The following is a 14,391-nucleotide window of genomic DNA, read 5'->3' on the forward strand; positions in this document are numbered from 1 at the left end:
TTTGGAAAATCATTTGGTTATGTTTGCACTCTTGTATATATAAGGTTGTATAGAGGTGCAGATACTGAAGATAATTTGTAGACAATGTGATACATAAGAGCTCAATAAATAAGGATCTGATTCATGTCACTTCTTAGAGTCTAGAGGTGAAAAGGTTTGAGTAAAAAGTTTGTGTCACATAGGCATCTATGACAATACTACATTTCAACAAGGAAGGATGCAAATTCATTGAATCAATAAAATATAAAGTTTGATATGGCATAAAATAGAGATGACTATAGTATCAACATAAGGATAATGAGCAAATTATATCATACCAACATAGGGGGAGTTAATTGTAGAATTAGTTGATGTTGTGCTATGTGGTTTCAAGGACAAAGACTATAAGAGGATTGATTGATGCAACAGACATAGAGGACAAAGATGACAATGGTGAATGAATTGCAAAGATAGATAATGCATCAAATCTGAAAACAAGCTATAATGAGTGGTGAATCAGTCATAAGGTGTAGATTTATGATAATGAATGAAATATGTAGAATACCATCATAAACAAAGATAATTCCTCCCATGATAAAATGTGACTATGATACCTCATGTGTGAATGTGACATCTACCATTTATCAAACTTGAGTACGAGAGATTCAGATCTACAGTCACAATCCACGGTTTTGGCATTTGGGAGCTTATCCAAGGTCCATATCAACTTATGAGGGTAACATGACAGCCTGGTCCATGAAGAGAAAATACAGTGATACCTTCTGCTATTCAATAGAAGTCATTGCAATAGTATAAAGAGGATAGCATGAATATCATATCCCTCCAAGCTCCTCATAGTAATGATAAGCACTTAAGGTCCAAATTGACTTTGGAATATGATTCTAGAAGAAAAAGGGGATGATGATAGTTCTATAATAGTCATTTCTCTTCAAAGGAAAATGAGGTTCAAATCAATACAATCATATAGCCCAACAAACCTTGTATTTTCCAAAGTGTTATGCAAAAGAGAAGATGGGGGTAACCAATGAATAGGCCAACAAGAGTAAAAATGGAAGTAAACAGATGAGTGGATGAAATATATTGTTGTGTTTCTCAAGGGGAGATAAGAAGAATTTTCACATTTTATATTGCAATAATGGGTCATCTAGCATACATGAAGCAAAGGAGTATACAATCTTATAGGTGCACTAGTTGCATACACTAATTTTTTTTATTGTTCAGGGGGAGCTTCTTGGTTACATAATGTACATTCTTGAACTTGATTCTAGTTCTCAAGAGGAAAAAATTATTTCCATACAACGTTAATAAAGTGTATCTTCACAGGCACAACAAATAAATACAAAGGGAAAAGTGGTCTGAGTCAAAGGAGGAGAGTAATGAAATGGCTATACACAGGCATCACAAAAAGTATAAGAGGTCGATTAATGTTTCAAGTAAGCCATCTTTTTTCTCATTAGATGTATTATCACAGAGTGGTAGACCAATTGAATCTATTTTCCCTTTGCCATTATTGTCAAAGGGGGAGAGGAAATTTGAGTGTTGACATCAATGCCAAAGGGGGAGATTGTTGGGAAATGTTGTCATTGATGTCAACTAGGGCAAGTTGCAGTTGTAGAAGAGATGAGATGATGCATAATGGATTGATGATGTACAAAAGTGTTGAGTTAATGTGTCTTAGACCTAGAATTATCGTTCTAAATTGGCCTTATAATATCTTGGATTCATCAGGTTTGATCCATGTAAGTTACAGATTGAGAAATGCTCAAACTCATATATTTGGTAGTTTTCGACAAGACACCTTTTCTGTCTCAACACCATCCCTCCTTTTCAGCATAACTTCTATCACCATGACTAGTTTCTTCTTTCATTGCTCTCTATGTGTTATACTGATATGCTCTCCTTTTTCGGTGTTATGGGACCTAAGTCTTTGCGACATGTATCTATTGGTGTGATGAAGTTTGAGTCTGGTTGACATAGCTTTATTTCGGTGAGAGGTGGTGTTTTGACAAGAGTATTTTTGCATCTTATCGACTTGTTTATGTTTTGGCGATGAGGTTTTTTGATGTGACAAAGTTGATGTCTGAGAAAAAACATCCTTGTTGGCTTGACTTTTATTTTGTCTTGGTGAGATGCACTTTTGGTCTGTGTGTCTCCACCAGTTCGGTCGGGACCAGCTCGTCCTGGTGTCTGTTGGTTTCCACGTGGCAGCCACTAACTGGTCCACCCATTCCATGGTTGTTTTGCATGGGGTTCTTGGTGACATGACTCTCTTCTTTCGGTGTGATCCTTTGTTTTGGCAAGACTAAATTTATTCTGTGTAGAGGTCCCACATCTTACCGATATACCTTGTTCAGGGATATTCTTGTGGTGTCATGCTGATATGCCCTTTTTGATGTGACATCAGTGTTGTCACATTGACAAAGGGGAGTGATTGATTCCTCTTGGTGGGATATTTTCTGGGCCCACTTTGCCCATGTGACCGATGGTTCTAGCTTGCATCCATTCATTTGATCACTCATACTATGTGCTGCTCAAGTGGGACCCTCCTTAGTGATATGGTAGAAAAGCCTTTTCAACGTGACTTTCCATTTCAAAGAGACCAAATCTACCTCTCTTTGGCACTTGATGCTACCCTGACATGACCTTTTTTTGCTATGATGGTTGAGATGTCAAGCCTACGACGGTTCCTTTCAAAGTGAGTGGTGATACGTCTTACCGACATTGTTTTTCCTGTTGGTATAACTTGGCCTTTCATTGTGACTCTTCTTGTTTCTTGCCAGCTATCTAAGCTATAGTGATAATGGTTTTGATGTGACACCTAAGTTGTCACATCGACAAAGGTTAACTACAGGAGGTGAAGGTTGTTTAAACTGACTGCCAAGGGTTTTAGGTCGTTGTAACTGCATAGACTCTTGTCGATAAAACCCCAACTACAAAATATGCCCAAATGACACAATTTTAATGACTTTAGTGGATGCTGATGGCTAATTGGACCACATGGGCACTTAACCAATGATGACCTGATGACATGGACGAGTTAACTGAAGATGTGACAGATGTAGGATGCATGTTTGTGGATGCTAATGATAAATGTACTTTCTTGCAGAAGGAGTTCTCATTAATACACCGAATGAAGTTGTTTACGATCCAATCAAAGGAGGTTGTGAAAGAATGAAGCAACATTTATTGGTAGCTATGTTGTAGTCAGTTATGAAGCCTGAGAAAGCATATCAGATCCAAGATTGCTAAATGTAGTAACCTATCTCAGAGATATAATCTGATTGTAGATGGACAACAAGAAGATATATTTATTATGGACAACTATTTATCTAAGAGGGATGTATAGAGAATCCAAACCGCAAGTAGACATGATTTCTCAGAGGTTGAGAAGATTAAATTTTAAATTCACTCTTGGAGAGAAAATTAAGAATATACAGAGATGACCGCATGAAGATGTTTTGATGAGATGTGACTGAGGTGGATGTGTAGAGCTGAGAGAGAGAGAGGGGATAAGTGTGTAATACTGAGTAGAAGTGTGTGTTTATTTTGAAAAAGAGGGGGTGTTGCAAAAAGTGAGTGTGCATCTTGAGAAAGTGTGAGTTGTAGAGGGAAAGAGAAGGAGCAGAATACAAAACCAGTAGAGAGTTGCGGAGAAGTATAGAGTGATGAATAACCAAGTGTGAAAGAGTTGGAATGTGTATGTTGTGAAGAAGAGATTGCTGTAGAATAGAGTGACGAGTGACTTTAGAAAGAGGGATTGCAGAAAGGAAAGAGAGTTGATTACAGAGCCAAGTGTATGATGAAGTGAAGAAGAAGAGAGAGAAGTCATCAAAGAAGGATATAGAAGACATTCAAAAGAATACCATGATAATCTGCATAGAATAGAAGGCATAGAAAGGATAGTAGAGAGACAACATTTTAGAATAGCAACAAGTTTATATCAATCAGATTTAGGTGTTACAAAACCTATTTGTAACAAGGTGATTTTTAGTGTAATCATTTAACTCTATCAGTCATTATAGTTCTCTAAGTAGGTGCTCCGAGTAAGGGTAGATTCTCCTTTGAGTAGGTGCTAATAAAAATTAGGGGTTGGTTCTCCTTTGGGTAGGTGGCCATAAAATTTAGGGGTTGGTACCCATAAATGTTGTAATTAATTTTTCATTGTGAGGTTGGATTGGAGCAGTAGACTCCAACAACTATTCTCACCGACGTTTTTCCCACTGTGGGTTTTCCTCATACATCTTGTGTTGTGTGATGTGCCTTTGTGTGTATGTTGTTTTATCTCTCTACATTATTAGTGTTTGCACAATTTGAATTAATGTTTTAAAAATTCACTGATTCACCCCCCTCTCAGTGACCTAAATGTGTTTCTTCATTAATTTCCCCATTCTTGTTTGTGATTATAGCTGAGGTGATGGGGAGACTGATTGGCGAATTGCAAGAAGAGAGAATTTGGAAGGGTATCTCGATGGTCAAAGATATTGACTCAATAACACATGTTCAATTTGTGAATGACACAGTTCTCTTTAGTGATGCCTTTGTCCATGAAGTGGAGGTTATTCAGGAAACATTAGAGATTTATTTCAAGGTATTAGGCCAACTTTTGAACAACGACAAGACTTAGGTGTTTTTCTTTAATACAAAAGGTGTTGTAGAGTAGGATTAGCCAAATTTTGGGATGCAGAATTGTGATGCTCCCTGTCAAATATTTGGGTGCCCCATTGTTCACTGGAATGGATAGAACAACTTACTAGGAAGAATTGATTAGCAATTAATGCAATAAAATAAGCAATTGTAAGAACAAGTGGCTAGCATTTACTAATAAGATTATGATGATTAAAGTGGTGCTATCAATTACATCATATATGTGATGACATGTTTTATACTTACTACAAAAAAAATTGTATTATAAGGTTTGTTGAAGAATTTTTTGTGGGAAGGTGCAAAGGAAATAAGGCAACTCCCTTTGATCAAATGGGCCACAACCTGTTTGCCCAAATGTGATGGTGATGCATGATAAAGATGACATCACTGGCAAAATATGGCTTTAGGGGGAAAGATTGTATCAAAAATGTATAAAAAAATATAAAAGTTGTTGTGTCAGATTATGCAGAAGAAGTATCTTGATTGTGAGGATTCAAAATAAATTCTCACAATAGCCAATAATGGAGGAGGCTTTGTTGTGTGGTGATTCATATGGGAAAATGGGAAGCTTATTGCGGATCATCTGACTTGGAAGATTGGAAAGGGGACCAAGGCCAAATTTTGGTATGACTCATGGAGTGGAGAAATTCCTCTAGATCAGTCCTTAAATGAACCAATTTGGATCAACGAGGTTGTAAGAGTCAATGGTGAATTTGTTGCATAAGCTAATCATTCTAGAGAATGCGAGAGTTACATTAAAGGAGATTGTAAAGCAAAGAATGATCACACTTAGCCTAGAAGAAGAAATTATATGGAGTGCATCAAAATCTGGTGATTGTTCGGTTCAACTTGGATACAAACTCTAGGCTATACAAAGGGGGAATCTAGAATGGCCAACCATCCTGTGTTGGCACAAATGTGTATTACCTAAGGTTGGTGCATTTATTTGGGAAAAAAGGAGAATATTAACAGATGATAGGTTAAGGATCATTGGTATTGAGGGTCCTAGCTGTTACCCTCTTTGATACATGGACAAGGAAAGCATGGATCACATTCTTTTCCGATGTCCATATTTAAAAAGATGTTGTACTTGGCTGCTATCTTCTTTGGAGTGGAAATCGACTTGTTAGCCAACCCTATTGAGTTTTCTCTTAAGTTGGCCTATATAAAGAAAATAATTCGATGTGGGGAGATATTTGGATTGTTGCTCCTACAGTCATGTGGCAAGTTTGGAAAGAAAGAAATAAGAGAATTTTCAGTTAAAAAGCAATGAAGGTGGAAGAGGTAAGAAGGAAAATTAAAGATGGTATATGTGAGGTGGTTAACACTGGTTAAAAACAAGAAGTTAAAGTTTTAGTTTGCATGAGACAATAACATTCATAAAGTTGGGATAGACCAAAGGCACCCTAAAATAACATATCTAGGAAGTTGAAGGTAAGGGAGAATGTAATGTGCACGATGCCAGACTGTGGAAGGTACAAACTTAAATTTGACTATGCTGCCAAAGGGAATTCAGGGAGAGTAGGGATTGGATGCATTATTAGAGACAATAATGGGAAGTGTGTTAAGGGATTAGCAAAAAAATATAGGTCTTGTTGACAAGTGCTTTGACACACTCACCAACAGTCAGGTAGAATATGAAATGTAAGCCACCTCTCGTGAAAATAAATCAATCTTGAAAGACTAATTAATCCAAGGTCTCTATAGTTGGGCCATGATGGTTTTGGGTCTCTCAGTGGCTAATATGATTGTACCTGTCAAGGGGCCTACTGGTTGAAACAAAATAAACAAAATCCTTTTTTTTTGTATTTTCTAATTTATGATTGATAAAGACACTTCAAAAGATTCGTCAAGGTAGCAAAAGATAATAACTAAACCAATATTGAACAACTTAGTGTACTACAAAGTCAATGGATCACAACAAGGTATTATCAATAACATCTAATCAACATTCAAAAGGGATGTTCCAACAAATATGTGATTTTCATTTCCATTCATTTGTGGGTTGTATGATTGTCATTTCCAAATTCCATCCCATTCAATGTGGAATTCAACTATTATGCTCCTTATGTGAAGACACATTGGACCTTTGCCATTAATATTGCCATCCATTGGATCATCCTGCAAAAAGAAGGAATTTTGATTGTATTTAGCAAAAATAAAAAGGGGTAAACATGATCTTGGAACTATCAGACACAAAATATACTAGCATTTGCACATTGTATGTTAAAAAAAAGAGAAAATAGAAAAGTATAAATGTTATTAAATTGAGATAAAGTAATGGTTTTTTTTAATGAGTTTTCAAGGTTTTGTTGAGTTGTTTGTAATTATAGTTGAAGGAAGAGTGAAAAAAATATATCTTAGAAATGAACATATAAATTAACACAGTTATAGATGTTTGGAAGATGATGTTATTTTTTTTTTCCAAATTGTGATAAGGTTCAATAATATTACATTACATTGTTTTAATGATGATGCAGGTAAAAAGAGGTAGTGGATCGAAGCGTGTATTTGAAATAAATGTTGTTATTTTGTTGAATAATGTAGTTTAAAATTACTTGAGATGATGCAAATTTTGACATTAAGGATAGAGTGGAAAAGCATTAAAGTATAGATAAATATAAAGGTATAGGTCAATAGGTGGTTCTGGGAAAGGTTTTCTCTATATAAGGTGACATAGTGCGAAGACAATTTTTTAAAATTTCTAAGAAGCATTTATCGTTGTATGGTAACCATTATATTGCACAAGATTGAAAGCTTTGTGCTTGGCATATAGATGCAATATCCCTTTTTCAATGAATAAACGTGCTTTTTTTATATTTTAAGTGATGATGGAAGTTACGAGAAGAAGGATAGAATGGAGAAGGATGAGAGTATACAAAATTACTAAGGTTCTGTCTATATAAATTGAAATCGAATGGACGCAATTTTATTCATAATTTTGTGAGAAGCATTCAACGTAGTACGATAACCATAATATTGTATGACACCTTAATTTTACCTTAACTTAAGAGTTTATTGGGCTATTTATTATAATGCATGAAGTATTAGCAAGAAAAGCCCAAACATTTGCATCTAGTGGATAGATGCATATTTTTTGAAATGAAAATAGCCACTTTGAAGATAAAGGATGTTTGAAGGAACATAATAGTTTTTTGTGCTTTTTATTAATTAATAGTCTTCCAGTGAACAAATTGGGAGGTGATTAAATTATGGATGGTTTATTGTTTATACATATGCAAGAGTAGTTATTGTATTGGTAGTTATGATCATAAATAGTGAAAAAGAACTAAGATTTCATTAGGCAAAGTACTAATAATAGTAAATTTACTTTACATTTAATTAAAATCTTATATTTCAATTTATGACAAGCAGCAATAATAGTACATTTCTTTTACATGCAATTTGAATATAATATTTGAAATCATTATTTAGCTGTGGATGGATGAGTCTGTTTGAAGTGATGATAGCCAGTCTAATCATAAGCCGGTTTTTTAAATTTTTCTTAGTTTCTCTATTTACAAATTAAAATATCTTCATTTTTTTAATGAAAAGATGTTTGTTTTGGTTGATTGTTCAAAAGAGAAACTTAGGGTTGACTTTTAATCAATCATCTATATAGAAGATGGAAAAAATGTGCTTATTATATTGAAGCGATGATACACATTAATGTGCACATGACTAATATATCTAGATGAGAATATGTGTTAACATTCATGTTTTATAAGTTGAATGAGCATAAAATTTATATGAAATTAAAGCAAGTTGTTTAATGAATTATGTATTTAGCAGATGACAAAATGTGCTTATTACATTGAAGTGATGATAGAAATAAATGTTAAAATTGCAAAGGATATTTGTGCAGTAGATATTATTGATATATTAGTTAGATTTGTTAAAGAAAGGAAGACAGGAAAAATAAATTATAATATTTTTGTTAAGAAATATGAGTATTACCTATATATCAAAATGAGATTATGTCTTAACATGTTGAATGAGCATAAAATTTATATGAAATTAAAGCAAATTGAAAGATAATAATATATAATGGCAAAAGATAAAGAAAAATAGATTTCATTAACTGAAAGGTTATTATTGTATGTGAGCAATAGATGTTGTAAACAAAGGAAGTGCAAAGAGTGTACTAAATGATGAATGTATCGACATTGTGGAGGAAGAGTGAGACTTGGAACCTACAGTTATGCAAATCGTAAAGTTAGCACCAGGAATGGTTGTTGAAGCATGGGAATGGATAGAAGCAAAAACGAATTAAAGAAGATTAATGAAATTTGTTTTATTTGCTTTGTTACATATATATGGTAATTAGACGAATCTGAAAGGAGATCCAACAATTGAGCGAAGTGGCAATACATGCACAACATATATTAGGCACTTGCACAATGATGAATTAGCTACAAAAATATTTAACATACTGTCAGTTGATCGAAGATAACAGAACAGGTGGTAATGACTATTATTCGATGTACATCTTGCACGTAAAAGATGACAGGTTTCCATGTTGTGGGAAGCAACTAGAAATTTTGAAGACCAGAGGTGTTCAGAGAAGCTAATGTTGCAACATAAATAGCAATGAAATTAAATTGTATTGAAATTTTGTGTACTTGTGAAAGTGCAAAGGGTACACTGTATGATCAATATATAAACATTGTTTATCAAGGAACAGTGGCAAGCACAAGCTGCAGTTGTGGAAGTCCTTAAGTTAGTACAATTAATATAGTAATGAATACAACACAAAGTGATTTCAAGCAGATTCACTAAATTTCGTATATTTGTGTGTGCTTCTTATACATGGAACTTAAGTTTTCATAAGTCATTAAGTAAAAAAGAAACTGCAAGGATGGTGTGACAATCCATTTATGAATTTGATTAAGTAAAGTTGCAAACAAGACAGGTTACCTGAGAAATCGCCACAGTTGTAGTATACAGATTTGATGTGAAGGAACAACATTTGCTCTAGTCGATATCATAAAATGGTTAAATTATTATAAAGTATTGTAAATAGGGTTAAAGAATATAAAAGCTGTGAAAGTCTTAAAGTAGCAGTCTAAAATGAGAAAGTATTTAAAAGCCAAATGAACATGACGTGAACGAAAGAAACCAAATCAAAATTACAAACTGTACAAAAGAAGCAAAATGACATAGTGTAATGTGTGCATATAAGTTAAGTAAATACCCATCGAATTATGTGCTTTTAAGGTTTAATTTCTTTCATATATATGGATGAAGAAAATATAACGTCCCATGGAGGGGAAAATTAAAATTCTCTTAGTTGCAAAGGAAAATGCCAAGAAAGGGATTAAGACAAGGGAATATTGTAATGTGTAGCAAAGAGCAACTAAATTATTTTCAAATTTAGTGTTGTAAATAGAATGGAACTGAATTGATTATGTGGAGGATAAGTTAATTAGAACTTACAAAGGGCGGCGATGTTGAGTTTCAAAGAAATGGTTAGTGTTCAAGTGAAGAATCATTTTGAAAGTAAACTGAACATGAAGTCAGCGAAAGAGATAAAATATGAATTGTCAAATGTGTGAAAAAATAGAAGAGTGCAGTGTATATTTATGGACAAGTTAAGAGTATACTTGTCACAATTGGTAGTTTGATCACAACATGTTTCTTGAGCTAGCTTTGACATGAACAAACCAACAAAGAATAATGATATGTAGGAAGGGGCTAGAAGAGTTTGAGACTTGGAAATGGAATTGCAATGCAGTAGTTAAGACAGAGAAACATTGCAACATGAAGGGCAATCTAACTAAGCCATTTTGAAAGATAAGCCAATCATGATATTTTAAGAGTTAAAATGAAATGAAAGAAAATTAAATTGTAACATGTGGTAATTTGAGTTGAAGTTGTCTATAAGGGATGTCAAGAGTCACAATTCGAGAAAACATAAACTAACCTCATTTGCAATGATTGCCACACATGCAAAATTACACAATTAAAGTCATTCAAATTTAACATTACAATGTAATAAAGAATTTTAAAGCAAAACAACATGACAGGAATGGAAGAAATTAAATGTAGATCACCATGTTTGAAAAAGGTATAGAAGAGCATAATGGAACATGTGTGCATAAGTTAAGAGAATACCTATTACGGATGAAGAAAATCTAATGATATGTGCTAAGTGTACAAAAAATTTGGAGAGCTGGAAAGGAATTTGTCAACATAGTAGTTAAATGTACATATAAGAAAAAGATGCAGGCAAGCTCAAGCAAAGTATTTTTGTGGACAATTTGATTGATTATTATACATTGAATGGAATTTACTGCTAGGTATGGAGCTCATGCTGATTGTTTTTTCGGTGTTTGACATTTATTTGTTATATTTGCAAACTGGTATTATGAAGGACGAGTTGATTGATCATTTAAGTATCAAATATAATTTACAACTAGGTACCCACTTTTGTTCACTGTTTTCTTACAATGAGTTTGCTTAGTATGGGTTTTTTTCATCGGCAAATTGTTAGCCATCCATAAAAATTACATACATATAAAAATATAAAACATATTTATATTAAAATCAGATAATTCACAATGTTACCAATAAAATATAAATATACAAATATATATATATATATATACAAAAACATGTAAATATAAAATAATATTAGCAACCTATCAATAGAGAGATTATTTGTTCAGATTATATGGCCCCACAAAAGGGGAGGTGAGGGCATGTGGGGAGGTGTGGGTTTGTGGGCCCACATTGTGGGTTCCACCCCCACAGCCGTGGGATTACCTATGGATTGTGGGTTTCTCCACAACCATGGGCTCCCACGACTATGGGAGGGGCCATAGCGGTGGCTGCCCATAGCCGTGGGCTCCTACGATAGTGGCTACCCACAACTGTGGGTTATGATGACTATGGGAGAAGCCACAGTCATGGCTCCCCACAAACAAAAATTAGATTTTTTTATTTATTAAAAAACAACGCCCAATACCAAAAAAATAAAAAATTCAATAGCACTCCCCCACCCACCCCCCCCAAATTTGATAATTAACAAAATAAAAATTACTCTCTTCTGCATTTTTTTAAAATAGAAATCAAATAGAGATGGGCAAAACATGGCTACTTCCCCAATACCAAATTTAATAACAGGAAGAAATTTATTTTCTTCTCCAATACTAAAACAGAAAATTAAATCTAATCAAACAACAAAATAACGTAGCTATATGAGGACAACAAACAAAACCATTTTCTTTACTTTCAAAATTGGAGAATCTGAAAACCCTATCCAAAATTCACAAATTGGAAAAGAATGAATATCCTCATTAAAATTAAATTGATAACCCAGAATACCCAACCAAAGAGAGAATTTCTCAACCAATTATTTCTTCCAAACAGAAAGGAAAAAAAGAAAACAATAGTAGGCATACATTCTCAGACAATTAAAAATGAACAAAACAAAGTTTTAAAAACCAACCTTCAATTGCTTTCCTGGAAGAAAATTGAAGGAGATCACCCAGTCCTTCCAAATGCAAGCATTTCTTCAACAATAGAGAGACAATTTTCCAAAAAATGAAAAGAACTCCATTATCTGGAAAAATTCCCCCATATAAAAGATTTTTTTTAGATATTGAGAACAAAGAAGACAAAGATATCATGATGCAAGTATGTATTTTTATTTTTATTTCTATTTAATTTTATATGTATTATGTACTAAAAATAGTGTTTATTTGTTAGTATTAATTAGTTCAATATTTTTTATCTAATATTTTTAATGAAAATTAATTTAAAAAAATATTAATTAAATTAATTTAATTTATATAATAATTTTATCTTAATTAATTCTAAATGATGTTATTTTTATTAAATTAATTGGAAATAGTACGATTAAAAATAATCTCGTTTTTATTGGAAAGCATAATTAATTTGAAATAATATGTGTATTTGCAAATTTCAAATTCCATTAACTTGCTTGTTGTGTAATTGACTTTTTCTCCTATATAATTAAGTCCATTTATAATAGATAAGACCTATTATGTCATAATTTAGGTTTTAACTTATATTGAATATTTAAGACATGTACTTAATTTCATGTGATAGGTCCTTAAATATCACATAATATATCTATCTTAAGGGGAGTCAAGTATATTATTGTGAAATGTTTTTACATATGTGGTCATATTAATTAATAATAAGGCCTATTATGTGATAAATTAGGACTTATTACATTGATTATAGGTCTTAAATGTGACATAAATTTAGAACCTATTATGTCATAATTTAGGTTCTATTTATATGACTTCACATATGCAAAAACATTTCACATTATACTCAAGAGTCCCCTTAAGACATGTATATTATGCAGATCATATTAGGACAGGTATTACATGTGGTATTAGGAGGTCTATTATGCAATAATAGGTCTTAAATACACATGTGACATTATAGTCCACTTGTTATGACATAATTTTTAAATGTCTTACTAAATGTCTTGAAAATTTGGTTTCAAATTAAACTTGGAATTTCATTGCACTAAAAATATTCTTTGTCATCTTAAATTATGTGTAGAACGAACTTGAGAAGAAGGGAGTTCTGAAGCGGGAGTTGAGGCAAACGAACCTGTTGAAGAACACAATATAGTTGATGAACATAGGGAGGAGCTTGTCTAAGTTGAACCAATGGAGGTTGAAGGAGAGGGGTCAGGCTCCTTACCTCCTACCATTGGTATGGATGAGCATATTGTGGATCTAGCTAAATAGGTGAAGAGAAATTTTTCTTATAAAAATTTAGATCATTTACTTGAAATGGATGTGGATGAGTTGAAACGTCTCAATGAAGAACCTAGACATACTAAAAGGAGGTCAATGAATAAAAGTGCAAAAGAAATAATGTCTCATTTCAACAATCTTGATACTACACTAGAAAAAGCTCAATTGTTATCAATTGTACTTACTCGTAAAGACTTAATAGATCCACTGAATTTTTTGGGTATAGATACAAAAAGTCAAAAGAGGAAAACTTCTTAGCTACAAAAATCTATCGTTGATAATGTTAAGAAAGGTTTGGTGAACATTGTTAAAAAATCGCGAACAATAGATATGACCATTTCAAGAAGAGTGATGTTGACATCTTTAGTTTATGAAAGATTGCCTCAAAAAAGACAAATCTCTTCACTGTCATTTGAGTTTGGTTTTAGTAGAAGGACAATATCAAAATATTAAAATGAGAAAGAGTTTGGATGATACTACCTCAGAAGGGAATTGGGCAATTATGTGTAGAGCTCCTCATTTTGATAGAATTGAAGATGTTGTTAGGAACTTTGTGACAAGTTTTTGGAATGATAATACTCGTTCTTCATCAAAGAGTAGAGATGTTATCAAGCAAAGGATTGGTCCTGATCATTATGATCTCCATGTAAAACATTGGATAGAAACAAAAAAAAATGAATTGTATGTGTTGTTTACTAAAACAAACCCTCATATAAAGATTGGACAAACCATATTTGAACAGTTAAGGCCATATTATGTGAAGGTATAGAAAGTTTTTGAAACTTGTTGTCGTTATCACATCAAATTTGATCTGTACTATCAGGTGTTTCAAAAGATTAGAGAAGATAGTGATGGTTATGAAAATGCTCCTCCTAAACGAACAAGTCAATTCATAGCATCCATCTTATGTGATAATCAGATGATAATGCAACCGGTCAAATAAATTGCATAAGAGGAATTTGTGGAACATGCAGGGACTTGGCTAAATTGAATTTGAGAGATGAAG

The sequence above is a fragment of the Cryptomeria japonica genome, chromosome 11, assembly GCF_030272615.1.
Source record: "Cryptomeria japonica chromosome 11, Sugi_1.0, whole genome shotgun sequence".
Taxonomy (NCBI): Eukaryota; Viridiplantae; Streptophyta; class Pinopsida; order Cupressales; family Cupressaceae; genus Cryptomeria; species Cryptomeria japonica.